General features: G+C 39.1%; 1 protein-coding gene and 1 pseudogene across 6 annotated transcripts in view; both read left to right on the top strand.

The window, feature by feature from the left end:
• Window positions 1–263: 263 nt before the first annotated feature.
• LOC309614650 (malate dehydrogenase, cytoplasmic pseudogene) lies at window positions 264–6067 on the top strand (annotated as a pseudogene). Its single transcript has one exon. The product of its transcript is annotated as a malate dehydrogenase, cytoplasmic pseudogene (transcript).
• Window positions 6068–11123: 5056 nt separating this feature from the next.
• WWP1 (WW domain containing E3 ubiquitin protein ligase 1) overlaps window positions 11124–13498 on the top strand; it is a 108436-nt gene continuing 106061 nt past the window's right edge. For 2 of the 5 annotated variants that reach the window (XM_082363411.1, XM_082363409.1), the window contains exon 1: window positions 11127–11308. The gene's annotated coding sequence lies outside the window, so the exon portion shown is untranslated. Of the gene's footprint in view, window positions 11309–13498 lie in introns of all 5 variants that reach the window. The other 3 variants (XM_082363414.1, XM_082363413.1, XM_082363412.1) reach the window with 3 other exon arrangements.

Raw genomic sequence — 13498 nt, 5'->3', positions numbered from 1 at the left:
GAAGAATGAGACCCAGAATCCTGCATAAGAGTCACCATGAGACTGCTGCTGAATACTCAGTGACATATCATAGGGCGAATCCTTTCAAGACTACATAAAAAATGGACCAGGAAGCTGTAAAGTGGATGATTCTCAAAGCCCCCAAAGAACTTGGAGATGTTTGAGTTCTGGCCAGCCAGAACTAGGAATATTCCATATTGAATACCCAGAGTACAGTGTACTCTAAATCAATCCACCAAAAAAAGCTTAAAAACAAGACTTAAAAGAATCTAGCCAAGGCAGGTGTTGAAATTTTCCATGCAGTTCCCAATCATGTCAACAGTGTTTTTAAGGGTTTTTGTCACAAAGCCCTTGAAAACAGAAGGCCCTCGACTACAAATTCTGAACAAATCAGAGTCCTTGCGACTGGAGCAGCTGGTCAAATTGCATATTCACTGCTGTACACTATTGGAAATGGATCTGTCTTTGGTAAAGACCAGCCTATAATTCTTGTGCTGTTGTATATTACTCCCATGATGGGTGTCCTGGATGGTGTCTTAATGGGACTGCAAGACTGCCCATCCCTCCTGAAAGATGTCATCACAACAGATAAAGAAGAGATTGCCCTCAAAGACATGGTTGTAGCCATTCTTTTGGGCTCCATGCCAAAAAGGGATGGCACAGAGAGGAAAGATTTACTCAAAGCAAATGTGAAAATCTTCAAATGCCAGGGTGCAGCCTTGAAGAAATATGCCAAGAAGTCAGTTAAGGTTATTGTGGTGGGAAACCCAGCCAATACCAATGGCCTGATTGCTTCAAGTCCATCCCCAAGGAGAACTTCTGTTGCTTGACTCTTTTGGATCACAACCGAGCTGAACTGCTCTGTTAAACTTGGTGCTAAATTTGATGTGACTTCTGATGATGTAAAGAATGTCATCATCTGGGGAAACCATTCCTCAGCTCAGTATCCAGATGTCAACCATGCCAAGGTGAAACTGCAAGGAAAGGAAGATGGTACTTATGCAGCTGACAGCTGGCTCAAGGGAGAATTCATCACGGCTGTGCAGCACTGTGGTACTGCTGTCTTCAAGGCTTGAAACCTATCCAGTGCAATGGCGGCTGCAAAAGCCATCTGTGACCACATCAGAGACACCTGGTTTGGAATCCCAGAGGGATAATTTGTGTCCATGAGTGTTATCTCTTATGGCAACTTCTATAGTATTCCCAGTGATCTGATCAATTCATTCCCTGTTATAATCAAGAACAAGACCTGGAAGGTTGTTGAAGTTCTCCTTATTAATGATTTCTCAGGAGAGGAGATGGAGTTTCTGCAAGGGAACTGGCAAAAAGAAAAGAAACTGCATATGAATTTCTTTCCTCTGTCTAACTAGACAATCATTTTGATGTTACTAAGTACCCCAACAATGAAGAATCTAAATGTTGTCTTTGACTCTAGTACCAAATAATAATAATGCTATACTTAAATTACTTGTGAAAACAACACATTTTAAAGATTGTGTGTTTCTTGATACAAATCTGTGACAGTTTATCATCATGGTGTTAGTGCTGCATTCTAAATCAAATATGTATTCAAAAAAAATCTAGACAATTATCAAGTAATCTAGCTAACAGAACAAAATTTCAGTTTAGCATCCTTTAAAAAAAAAGATAAAGAAACAAAACCCAGAACTCAGCAAGCTCACACTTATGATGTCCAGCATGCAATTAAAATTTACTAGACATGCAGAGAAGCATGAACATGTTTCTCATCCCAGAAGAATAATGTAACAATAGAAACAAACTAGGAAATGATATAAATGATGGTATTAGCAGACAAGAATGACAAAAGAGCTATCGTAAACATGTTCAAGTATTTAAAGGAAAATATGAATGTAAAGAAGAGGAAAAGAGAAGATTTTTTTAAAACACCAAATGTACTTTTCTAGGGTTGAAAAATACAATATCTGAAATAGGAATTTTACTGGGTGGTCTTAATAGTAGATTAGATACTACAAAAGAAAAAAAATCAGTGAAATTCAAGATATAGAAATCGAAAGTATCCAAACTGAAATGCAGACAGGAAAAAAAGAAACCTCTAGAAATAAACAAGTTGAAATATCAACAACAACAAAAACAGAACCTCAGTGGCCTATGGGAAAAAATTAGTAGTAATTATTTAAATTATTTTATATATGTTTAATTACAATATATGTAATTGGAGTCCCAGGAGGAGCTAGAAAGAGGAGGCAGGAAAAAGCATTGGAAGAAACAGCAGCCAAAACTTTTCTAAATAAAACAAAACATAAACCCACAATTCAAGAAGTTTATCAAATCTTATGCAAAGTAAATACATAGCAAATTACACAAAAACACATAATAATCAGGTCGCTCAAAACCACTGATAAAGAAAAAAACATTCTAAAAGAAGTAATAACAACAAAAGGTGCATTATTACAAAGAAATAAAAATTACTTCAGCCTTTTCATCAGAACCTATCCAACCCAGAAGACAATGTATGGCATTGTCAAAGAACTGACAGAAAAAAAGTGATCAAACTAGAATTATTTTTCCAGCAAAACAATTCCTTTAAAAAATGAAAGGCGAAATAAAACTTTTTGGGCAAATGAAATCAGAGATATTTATTGCCAGTAGAACTTTACTACAAGAAATATTAAAGGAAGTCCTTTAGGATGAAGGAAATTGAAATCAATTTGTAATTCAAATCCACACAAAGCAGTGAATATCACTGGAAATGGTATGTAAAAAACTTCTTTCGTTTTTAAATTTTTCAAACGATAATTATTTAAGACAAAAATGCTAAGAATATATTATAGACGTTATAATATGTGCTGAACTTAAAATAATTATGACAACAATAGCACTAAGAAGAGGAAGGGAGAAATGGAAGTATACCATTGTAAATTTCTTACATTAAACACAAAGGGGTGTAATATTATCTGGAGTTAGACTGCATAAATTAAAGATGCATACTATAAACCCTAAGATAACCACTAAAAAACTACTAAGAGCTACAGCTAGTAACTTAATAGTGGAGATAAAATTGAACATTAAAAACTACTTGTCTAATTGAAAATAAGGAGGAAAAGAGGAAAAAGAAACAAGATGGTACAAATAGAAAACAAAATTTAAAAGGTAAATGGCATATACCCTGAGAAAACCATAATTCAAAAAGAGACATGCAACCCAACGTTCATTGCAGCACCATTTACAATAGCCAGGACATGGAAGCAACATAAATGTCCATCAACAGATGAATGGATAAAGAAGATGTGGCACATATATACAATAGAATATTACTCAGTCATAAAAAGAAATGAAATTGAGTTATTTATAATGAGGTGGATGTACCTAGAGTCTGTCATACAGAGTGAAGTAAGTCAGAAAGAGAAAAACAAAAGCCGTATACTAATGTGTATATATGGAATCTAAAAAAAAACAACAACAAATTGGTACTGATGAACCTAGTAGCAGGGCAGGAATAAAGATGTAGACATAGAGAATGGATTTGAGGACATGGGGTGGGGAGGAGGAAGCTGGGGCGAAGTGAGAGTAGCATTGACATATATATACTACTAAATGTAAAATAGATAGCTAGTGGGAAGCAGCAGCATAGCACAGGGAGATCAGCTGGGTGCTTTGTGATGATGTAGAGGGGTGGGATAGGGAGGGTGGGAGGGAGGCTCAAGAGAGAGGGGATACAGGGATATATGTATGCATATGGCTGACGCACTTTGTTGCACAACAGAAACTAACACAGCATTGTGAAGCAATTATACTCCAATAAAGACGTATTAAAAAAAAAAAAGGCAGAGATTGTCCAGACTGGCTAAAATATCGAGGCTCAACTAATGCTGTCTACTAGAAAACTACTTCAAATATGAAGACATTGAATCATTAAAGGAAAAAGATGGAAAAAGGTACCACACAAACACTAATCATAAGAAATCTGGAGTGGATATATTAATACCAGAAAAATTAAATTTCAGAACAAGTAACCCTAACAGAGATTAAGAGGGAAATTATGTAATGATAAAGACTATATAGCAATATTAATGTGTAAACACCTAATAATATATCTACAAAATACATGAATTGAGAGCTGACAGAACTGAAAGGATAAAAAAGTACATCTAGATTTATAGAGATTTCTTTATTCCTCTCAGTAATTGATAGAACAAGTAGACAAAACTCAGTAAAACTATAGAAAGCTTGAACAATACTATCATCCAACTTGACCTAATAGCCATTTATAGAATAATCTTCACTCCCTCCAGCAAGAGAATACACACTATTCATGTGCAAATGAAAAATTCACCAAGAATACTGGGGGATAAAACAAGTATCAATAATTTGAAAAGATAGAAATGCTAGAGTATATTCTCTGACCATAATGGAGTTAAATTAGAAAACAATAACAAAAAGATATCTGGGAAATTCCCAAATATTTGGAAAATGTACAACAGATTTCCTAATAACTCATGGGTCAAAGAAGAAATCACAAGGACTATCAGAAAATATTTAGAACTAAATGAAAATTGAGATAAAATATATCTAAATTTTGGAGGTACATCTAAAGCAGTGCTCAGAAGGAAATCTGTGCTCTAAATGTTTATGGTAGAAAAGCAATGAGATCCCAAGTGAATAATGTAAGCTTTCACCTTAATGAGCTAGAAAAAGAAGAGCAAATAAGTCCCAAGTAAGTACAAATGTGGCAATAATGAAAAAAGCTGAAATAAATAAAAGAGGAACAGACAACAGAATTAATGAAACTGAAGCTTCTTTTTTGAAAAGATCAATCAAATGAAATACCTTTAATTAAGCTTATCAAGTGAAAAAGAGAGAAAACATAAAATACTAACATTAGGAATAAACAATGAGACATCAGATATTAAACAAATGTTAAAGAATAATAAATATTATAAATAACTTTAGGCAAATAAATCTGACAACTTAAATGAAATGGAAAAAAACCTTGACAGACACAAATTTCCAAAACTGGCACAAGAAGACATAGAAAATTAAATTGTCTTTTATCTACAAACAAAATTAAATTCATAATTTAATTTTTCTCAAAAAGGAGACTCCTGGCCTGTATAGCTTCATTGATGAAAGCGTTCATGTAAATCAACCATACTTCAACAAAAAATAAGTTAAAAATTGAAAAAACCTTTCAAACCTTTAGGAAATAGATAATAAAAATCTTATACAACTTCTTCAGAAAGTAGATAAGGAGCTTCCAAACTCATTTTATTGGGCCAGACTTACCCTGATAACAAACCTAGAAAAAGACATTACAAGAAAACTACAGACCAGTATTCCCAATGAACTTGGATTTCTTAATATATTTTAAGTTTAGCTAGTAGAACCCAGCAACCTATAAAATGTATAATACACCAAGAACAAGTTTGGTTTATCTCAGGAATGTAAGGTTGGTTTAATATTTGAAAATCAATCAATTTAATCTATCATCTCAACAATCTAAAAAGGAAAAAAAAAACAAAAACAAAAACATAAGATCATCTCAGTAGATGCCCCTTGAAAGCATTTGGTAAAATTTAACACTCATTCATAATAAAAACTCTCAGCAAATTAGGAAAGGAAGGGAACTTCCTCAACCTGGCAAAGGACATATGCAAAAAATCTAGAGAGAACATCATATTTAATGGTACAACACTGAATGCTTTCCCTTAAAATCAGGAACAAGGCAAGGATGCTCTTTCTTACTGCTTCTGTTCAGCATTATACTGTGTGTTCTAGTCAGTGGAATAAAATGGGAAAGGTAAATAAAAGCATACAGAATGGAAAGGAAAAAGTAAAACTCTCTTTATTTGCAGAGGTATGATAGTGAACATGAAAACTCCCAAGAAATCTATAAAACACTACTAGAACTAATAAATTCATTAGCAAGGTCTCAACACACTCGGCCAATATTAAAAAAATCAAGTGTATTTAAATATACTATCAATGAACCATTAGAAAATGAAATTAAGAATCCATTTACAATAGCAGTAAAAGCATAAAATACTTAAGGATAAGTATATGCAATACCAGTACTATCAAAAATACAAAACATACTGGGCATGTGCCCAGAGAAAACCGTAATTCAAAAAGACACATGCACCCGAATGTTCATTGCAACACTATTTACAATGGCCAGGTCATGGAGGCAACCTAAATGCCCATCAACAGACGAATGGATGGGGAAGTTGTGGTAAATATATACAATGGAATATTGCTCGGCCATAGAAAGGAACGAAATTGAGTCGTTTGTTGAGACGTGGATGGATCTAGAGACTGTCATGCAGAGTGAAGTGGGTCAGAAAGAGAAAAACAAATATCGTATATTAATGCATGTATGTGGAACCTAGAAAAATGGTACAGATGAGCCAGTTTGCAGGGCAGAAGTTGAGACACAGATGTAGAGAACAGACATATGGACACCAAGGGGGGAAAACAGTCTGAGAGAAAAGATTCACAACAAATGTATGTGACAAAGGATTGGTGTATAGAATACACACCGAAGAGACAAAAACAATTTGAAATGGACAAAAAATTTGAACAAACACTTCGCAAAAGAAAATATACAAATGAGCCATAATCACATGAGAAGATGCTCAACATCATTAGTTATCAGAGAAATAGAAATTAAAACACAGTGACTTACTGCTACACATCTACTAGAATGGCTAAAATCAGAAAGGACTGACATTACCAAGTGTTGGAAAGGAAATAGAAAACTGGAATTCCCATACATTGGTAGTGGGAACGTAAAATGGCACAACCACTTTGGAGAGCAGTTTGGCAATTTCCTATAATTAAATATATGCTTACCATGTGACCCAACAATTCCATTCCTTGGCATTATTTACCCAAGAAAAATGAAAACATATGTCATCACAAAGACCTTTAACCCAATGTTCATAGAATCTTCAGTCATTATAGCAAAAAGCTGGAAACAAATTAAATGTTCAGCAAAAAGACAAATATAAAAAAATTTGGCAAATCCATACAATAGAAATAATAGTCAGCAATAAGAAAAGAAGCAACTACTGCTACACAGAACAACAGGAATGAATCTTTAAAGTATGCTGAGCTGAAGAAGCCAGACACGAAAAAGTGCACACTGTCTGATACCATTTACACCAAACCTTTGAAAAAGTAAAGTTATTCTCTAGTGACAGAGAGCAGATTGGTGGTTGCCTAGGACCAGGGGTAAAACACGGTAAAGCAGCAACCAGATGAGCAAAGGATATGAAACAAGTATATGTGAAAGAAAGAAAGTTTAAGGTGCAGGGAAAACAGGTTAGTGAAGGTTTTCTCATCTTCAGCATTATTGCCATTTTGGATCTGATAATTCTTCGCGCGCGTGTGTGTGCTGGCCTGTGCACTGAAGGATGTTTAGCACTCTCTGGCCTCTACCCACAAATGCCAGTGGAAATCTCCCCCAGCTCCCTAGTTGAGATAATCAAAAATGTCTCACAACATTTACAAATGTCCCCTGGGATACAAGATAGTACCCAGTTGAGAACCACTGGGTTAGTGTATTTATTATGTGTTGCTGCATAACAAATTATCCCTCAAATTTAGTGGCTTAAAACAATGAACATTTATTACCTCACAGTTACTATGGTCAGGTATTTGAGAATGATTTAGTTGGGGTTTCTGGTTCAAGGTCTCTAATGAGGTTGCAGTCAAGATGTCTGTATTATCCAAAGCCTGACTGAGGCTGGTGGATTCACTTCCAGGAGGGCTTCATATACATGGAGATTGGCAGGAGGCCTTATATCCTTGCTGGTTGTTGGCAAGATATTCAGTTCCTTGCTATGTGGGCGTCTGATAAGGCTACTTGGTATGTCTTCATGACACGGTAACTGCCTTCTTCAGAGCAAGTGATCTGAGAGAGAGTAGAGAGGAGCCACAATACCTTTTTAAGACCTGCTCTTGGAAAGTACATACTGTCACTTCTGCTGTATTGTATCCATTAGAAATAAGTCACTAACACACTAATGCCTTTCCTTATGTAATCATGTGTGGGAGAAGAGAATGAACTCAGAGTAATGGCATTGCAATCCTGTTTCTACTTGAGAGTAAAATTCTGATGAAAGAAAAAAAAAGAAATAAGTCGCTAAGTACAACCCACATTCATTTGAAAGGGAATTAGACTCCACTTTTTGAAGGGGGGAGTATTGATGAATTTGTGGGCGTATTTTAAAACCATCATAGTTGGAGAAAGATCCTTTAACAAATGAGCTGGGGGAGACCATGAGCTCTTTAGAGAAAGAAAAGGTAGATCATCACACCAAAATAAATCTGAAAGGATTAAGTTATTTAATGGATAAAGCAAAATTGTCAAACATGTAGAAAAAAGTAAAGGCAGATAAGTGACATGATCTCAGGATGGCAATGAAGTTGTGAAACAAAAAATAATAGAAGAAAACAAAAATGGAAAAGACTAATAATTTTATTTTGGATCAATCTCTACATTGTATAAAGCGACTTTTTGTGAATATCCTAGCAAGAAAATGGACAATGGCCAAACAATGAGATACCATATTTGCCCTGTGATGAGAATATACCAAGATGAGAATATACCTTGATGATTTTGGCACAGTGAAGAAGGACAATCACATACTCTCATATAGCGCTGTGGGACAATTGAGAATGACAATTATAATATCAGTAATTTATTGATCATGTGCCACATAGTTCTAGGTATTTTATTTGTAGCAACTCATTTTCTTTTAACTACAACATCATATGGTAGCATTATACCTATTTTCTGCTTGAGGCACAGATTAAGGACTTTGGCCAAACCTCATAGCTCATAGGTGGCAGAAGTGTTGACTTACCCAACTGCCATGATAGGCACAGTGCCTCAGGCTCACCATACTTTTAGAGGCCCATATAATGTTTTAATTTCTTTTAAAATCAGAAAGAAAAAATGAATGCTTAGGTCGAAGAAAATATTTTAATGTACAATATCAGTATGTTGTCTTTATAACAATGCAGTTATAAATATAATTTTAAATATTATTTTATGGAAGAAGAGGCCCACAAAGTAAAAGTATCTAGGATCCATGAAAATAGGAATCTGGCCCTGGGTGGCAGAGCTGGGTTTTTATCCCAGGCAGTGTGAACCTAGGCCTAAGTTCTTCCTGGAAGGTAACTTGCCAATATGTTTCAAGAGGGCTAAAATTGTTCATACCTTCGATTACTTTTAAGGATGTAAATTAAGGCAGTAAGTAAGGACATGGGCAATGATGTATGAAAAGATATTTGTAATAGTGTTCATTTGAACACCAAAGAAATATTTAATAATGAAAGGCTGGTCCAATGTTTGCTGTCAATGTAAGGGCCTAGGTGAGTACAAGGAACTTCTGAATGGAGCTCACCTGAGGCAGAAACTGAGGACTTGGGAGAGCTGGAAGTAGAGCGGGAAGTGGGAGGAGGCATGTGTGCACTCTGCAGATGGAGCACAGACCTCTGCTGGGTATGCATAGGTTATGTCTGAGAGTGCACTTGGGAGCATGTTCTTGAATTTATTTTTAAAGGAGCTGGACAAGCAAAAAGTTGAGGGAAAGGTTAGAGGAAACAGTACCCTTCAAAGTAGAGATGAGTGAGCACGATCAGGAATTCTGAAGAGTTGGTCATAACAGGAGAGACAGAGCATGTGAGCATGAAAGAAGCCTTGAAGACCATGTTAACCTTTGTCTTGAAAGCTCTGATGAGCCAATGAAAGATTTTAAGCAGTGGAGTGATGGGCTCAGATGTATGTTTTAGAATAATCATTGTGGATACAGTATGCATCAGATCCAGGTAGGAAGTCAGAGGGTAGAAACTGATGGAGTGGAGAGGAAGAGAATGTGCATTTGCATTTATTCAGTCAAGAGACATTTATTGAATCCTACAAATATTCACTGAGTGCCAATGTTCTTGGTACACAATTCTTTCAAAGGCTTAGTTATGACGGAAGAAGAGAGAGAACTAGAAAGAGGTTTACAAGTCAAGGGAAAGATTCATACAGAAAAGTCTTAAACATGTTATGCGGAAGAGTTGTACCCAACAGAAAGGATGAGGTTAAAGATACACCAGGGAGGGCCTTACAGGAGGGAGCAGTCAGTGGAGAGTTTCGGTTGGAGGGGAGCAGGGACAGCCAGCCTGAGATAGAGGAAAACTAGTAAGCTTGGGTGTGGGTGTAGGTAATTTGTGGGGTTTGGGTGAAGCAGCTGGGCAAAAATTGTAGAAATCCATCCTGGATGACCTTTATTATCACTCTGAAGTAGAGGAACAGGTCATATGATGAGTAACGTGGTCATTACTGATTTCTATTTGCAGGGTGGCCTTGGTTCTAAAAGCAAGGCACAGAACCAAGAGCTCTTCTCCAGGCTAATCGACTCATTTGTATAAATGGGGATAATAGACCCTTCTTTATGGAACTGCTGTATTCATTAATTGCACAGACACATGCACTTGCTCAGTATTAGTTTTATCATCGTACTCTTGTGGGGTTGGGGTGGTGAACGTTTTGGTTACCAGTACAAGTGGACTGGAACTCTTCTGGTATGACCATCTGCTAAAAGCAATTATTTACTCTTGCAATGGGTTGTAAGTCAAACACTCAGCTAGGTCAAGGAGTATTTATTAACAGCCTCCTTTTGCCGTAAAGCGTTCAAGAAAAGAACGCCAGTGCCCCAAGGACCTTACTGGAAGTCATGCGCGGGACCGGCCGCGAACCGGAAAGTCAAGTCAGCAGCACCCACCACGACTTACTGAAGCCTCTTCCCAAATCTCGGCGACGGCCCCTCCCCTTCCACAGGTTCAGGCCCCGCCCCCTCCCTCCCATTGGCTGGCTCTCCCCCTCCCTCGACCGCTCCGAAGACCCGGAGAAGCGGAGTCTTTCAAAGGCATCCTCGGGTCTCCCTCGCTGCGCATGCTCGCGGGAAGCCGGATTCCGGGTCCGGAGTTGGAGGCTCTGGGAGGCCGCGGCGTAGAACGCAGGGTCGAGCCGGCAGGGAGGCGCGCGCTCCGGGCGCGGCGCGCTCCCGAGGAGGGAGGCGTGGGGTCGGCCGGAGGTGGCGCGTGGCCGGGGTGGGGGTGGGGGGAGGGTCGGGTGTCGGCGAGCGCGGCAAGCGGGTTCCGAGTGGCTGCAGGCGGCCTGGGCTGCCGGGGCCGACGCCTGGGTGGCTGTCGCCGCCGCGCCTGCTGCGAGATGGCGATCTTGGGCACGGAAGGGTGAGGGCGCCCGCCGGTGGAGGAGGCGCCGCTGCCGTGGCCGCCGGGCCGCCGGGAGCCGACGGCTTCGCGCCGGGTAAGGACGCCGCGGCGCTGGGCTAGGGGCGGGGGTCGCGGGCGGGGCGGGGGCTCTGGGGGCGCGGGCCGGGAGCCTCCGCGGCGGTGCCCTGAGCCCGGCACGGTCCGCCGCGGGGCGGGACCCTCCGAGGGCAGTCGGGGGCCGTCCGCGCCGCCCTGGCTGCCGACTCCAGCCCGGGGGCTGGGAGTTTTCTGGGGTGGGGTCACGGGTCCTGCCCCGAGTTGGCCCTGGCACAGGCCTGAGCTAATGATACTGGAGCGGAGAAAAGTGTTTCCGTGACTCGGCAGCCGCAGTTCTCAAGCTTCCTTCCCTTCTTTCTACCTTCCCTTCCTTTCTCTAACACCTCTCCAAAAAAACCCTAATATATGGACTTACTCCCAGTGCCCTGACTTTCCCCGCAGTTCCACCGTCCCAAACCAAGGACTCCCCGCCTTAGAACGTCTTTTTCTGACATGTTTTTATCACTCCCGGTTCTTTACTGACTCTGCAGCCCCCCCCCCTTTACCCCCCGCCCAACACAACCCCCACCTCCACCTTTGTGACCTGGTAGGTCCCAGTGACCTTGCAGTTTTCACTAGTCCTTATCTAATCTGTGACTTGGACCTTCTCCTTTCATCCTTTAGACATTTAAAAAATTTTGTACTTTGCCCATTGCTTTTACAGGCTTTAAATGATTAGTCTTGTGCACAGCCCTTTCTTTGCTCCATAGATACGGAGTTGAGCCCCCTTTGCTCCCGCGATTACATGAAACCTTCATTACCAAAGAAGAGAAGTATCTGTTATTTTGACATTTTTACTCTTCCAGGATAAAATATTTTCCAGGGGCTTGATGTGGCTTTCTTTTTCTGTTTGATTGGTTTTTATCTTTTTGTGTAGCTAGTGTGCAAAATGTTGAGTTCCTGCCTTAAAATGTTGTTGGTAATAATAGTGTAAAAGAATAACGTCCAAAGTATCTTCCCCCTCTTTGGTTTCTTTTGCCTGAAATACCTGGTGTACAGTTGTATGCAGGTTTCTGCAAGAGTTCATGCTTATGTATAAACCCACTTTACCTGTCTCGTTAAGTCTCTGTATGTATTATGCAAGCGAAATGGACCTTTTAAAGAAGAAAAGCATTCTTTTATTTATGTGACTTGTTTTTACTCATAAAATAGATAATTATCGGTGGCTGAAATTATCACTTTTCATAAATGGTTAATATTTTTAAAATTGAATGCTTAGTGGCCAAGTATTGGAAGCTCTTCAAATTGAGAAGTGTAAAGTATGTGGGGGAACAGATCTTTCTGAAGTGGCTTATTAACACTTTCAAATAGTTCTTCCCTTAAAATGCAGTTATATGACCTGTAACATAAGGGCTTTGAAAAGCAGTAACTAAAGGTTATGTTTTTGGAAGCCTGGTATGATAGAGGATGTTGCATGTAAGGTCTCTGCCTTCAAGAGATAGTATTCTGCTTACCCCGCGAAGGCTGAAATTTCTTCTACTGCCTTACACAATTATTAAGCATCTACTGCATGACTGCGATGGATTTGGGGGAATATAAAGATGAGGGTGATAACAGTTTCTGCCCTCACAGACTAGTTAGGCAGGTAAGACTATACACAAATGCCTCATTTGTCTTTTAAGACATAGTTACGTTTCATACTGAATTCAAATTCAGAGGGAGTAGAGCTCACATCTCATAGGGGGGTTATTTCATAGAGCTTCTGGTTTTTGAAATCTTTGGTTTGAAGTATGACTATAGACTTTCGATAGGCTGGGAAAGGTAATCTAGGCAGAGAGAAGGGACTAAGAGAGCACAGAGTTCATACATTTAGGGAGAGGCAAGTATGTTTGGATGGAATATAACGTATTTGTACCAGTATAATGGGTGGTAAAGCTTAAAGTAAAAATTTGGACCAGTTTATGGATTGCTTTTAGAGCTGGGCTTATGACCTTGGATTTAGTAGGCGATGAGGGTTATACAGATGATTTTTGAGTTGGGAACGAAACGATTAAACCTTTGTTTTCAGAGGATTAATCTGGCAGCAGCTTGTAGTGTGAATTGAAGTAGAGGGAACCTGGAGGTAGAAAGACTTCTTCATTGCTGTGGTCATAGGTGTGAGGGTCTGAACTCTGGCGGCAGTAATAGGAATTGAGAAAGGAATGGAGGAAGGAAGTACAATAGACAGAATTTGATGATGAGAGAGAAA

The sequence above is a fragment of the Balaenoptera borealis genome (assembly GCF_965194805.1).
Source record: "Balaenoptera borealis genome assembly, chromosome: 17".
NCBI classification, from domain to species: Eukaryota; Metazoa; Chordata; class Mammalia; order Artiodactyla; family Balaenopteridae; genus Balaenoptera; species Balaenoptera borealis.
Note: the sequence above shows the minus strand (reverse complement) of the source record. Positions and strands in the feature narration are given on the sequence as shown.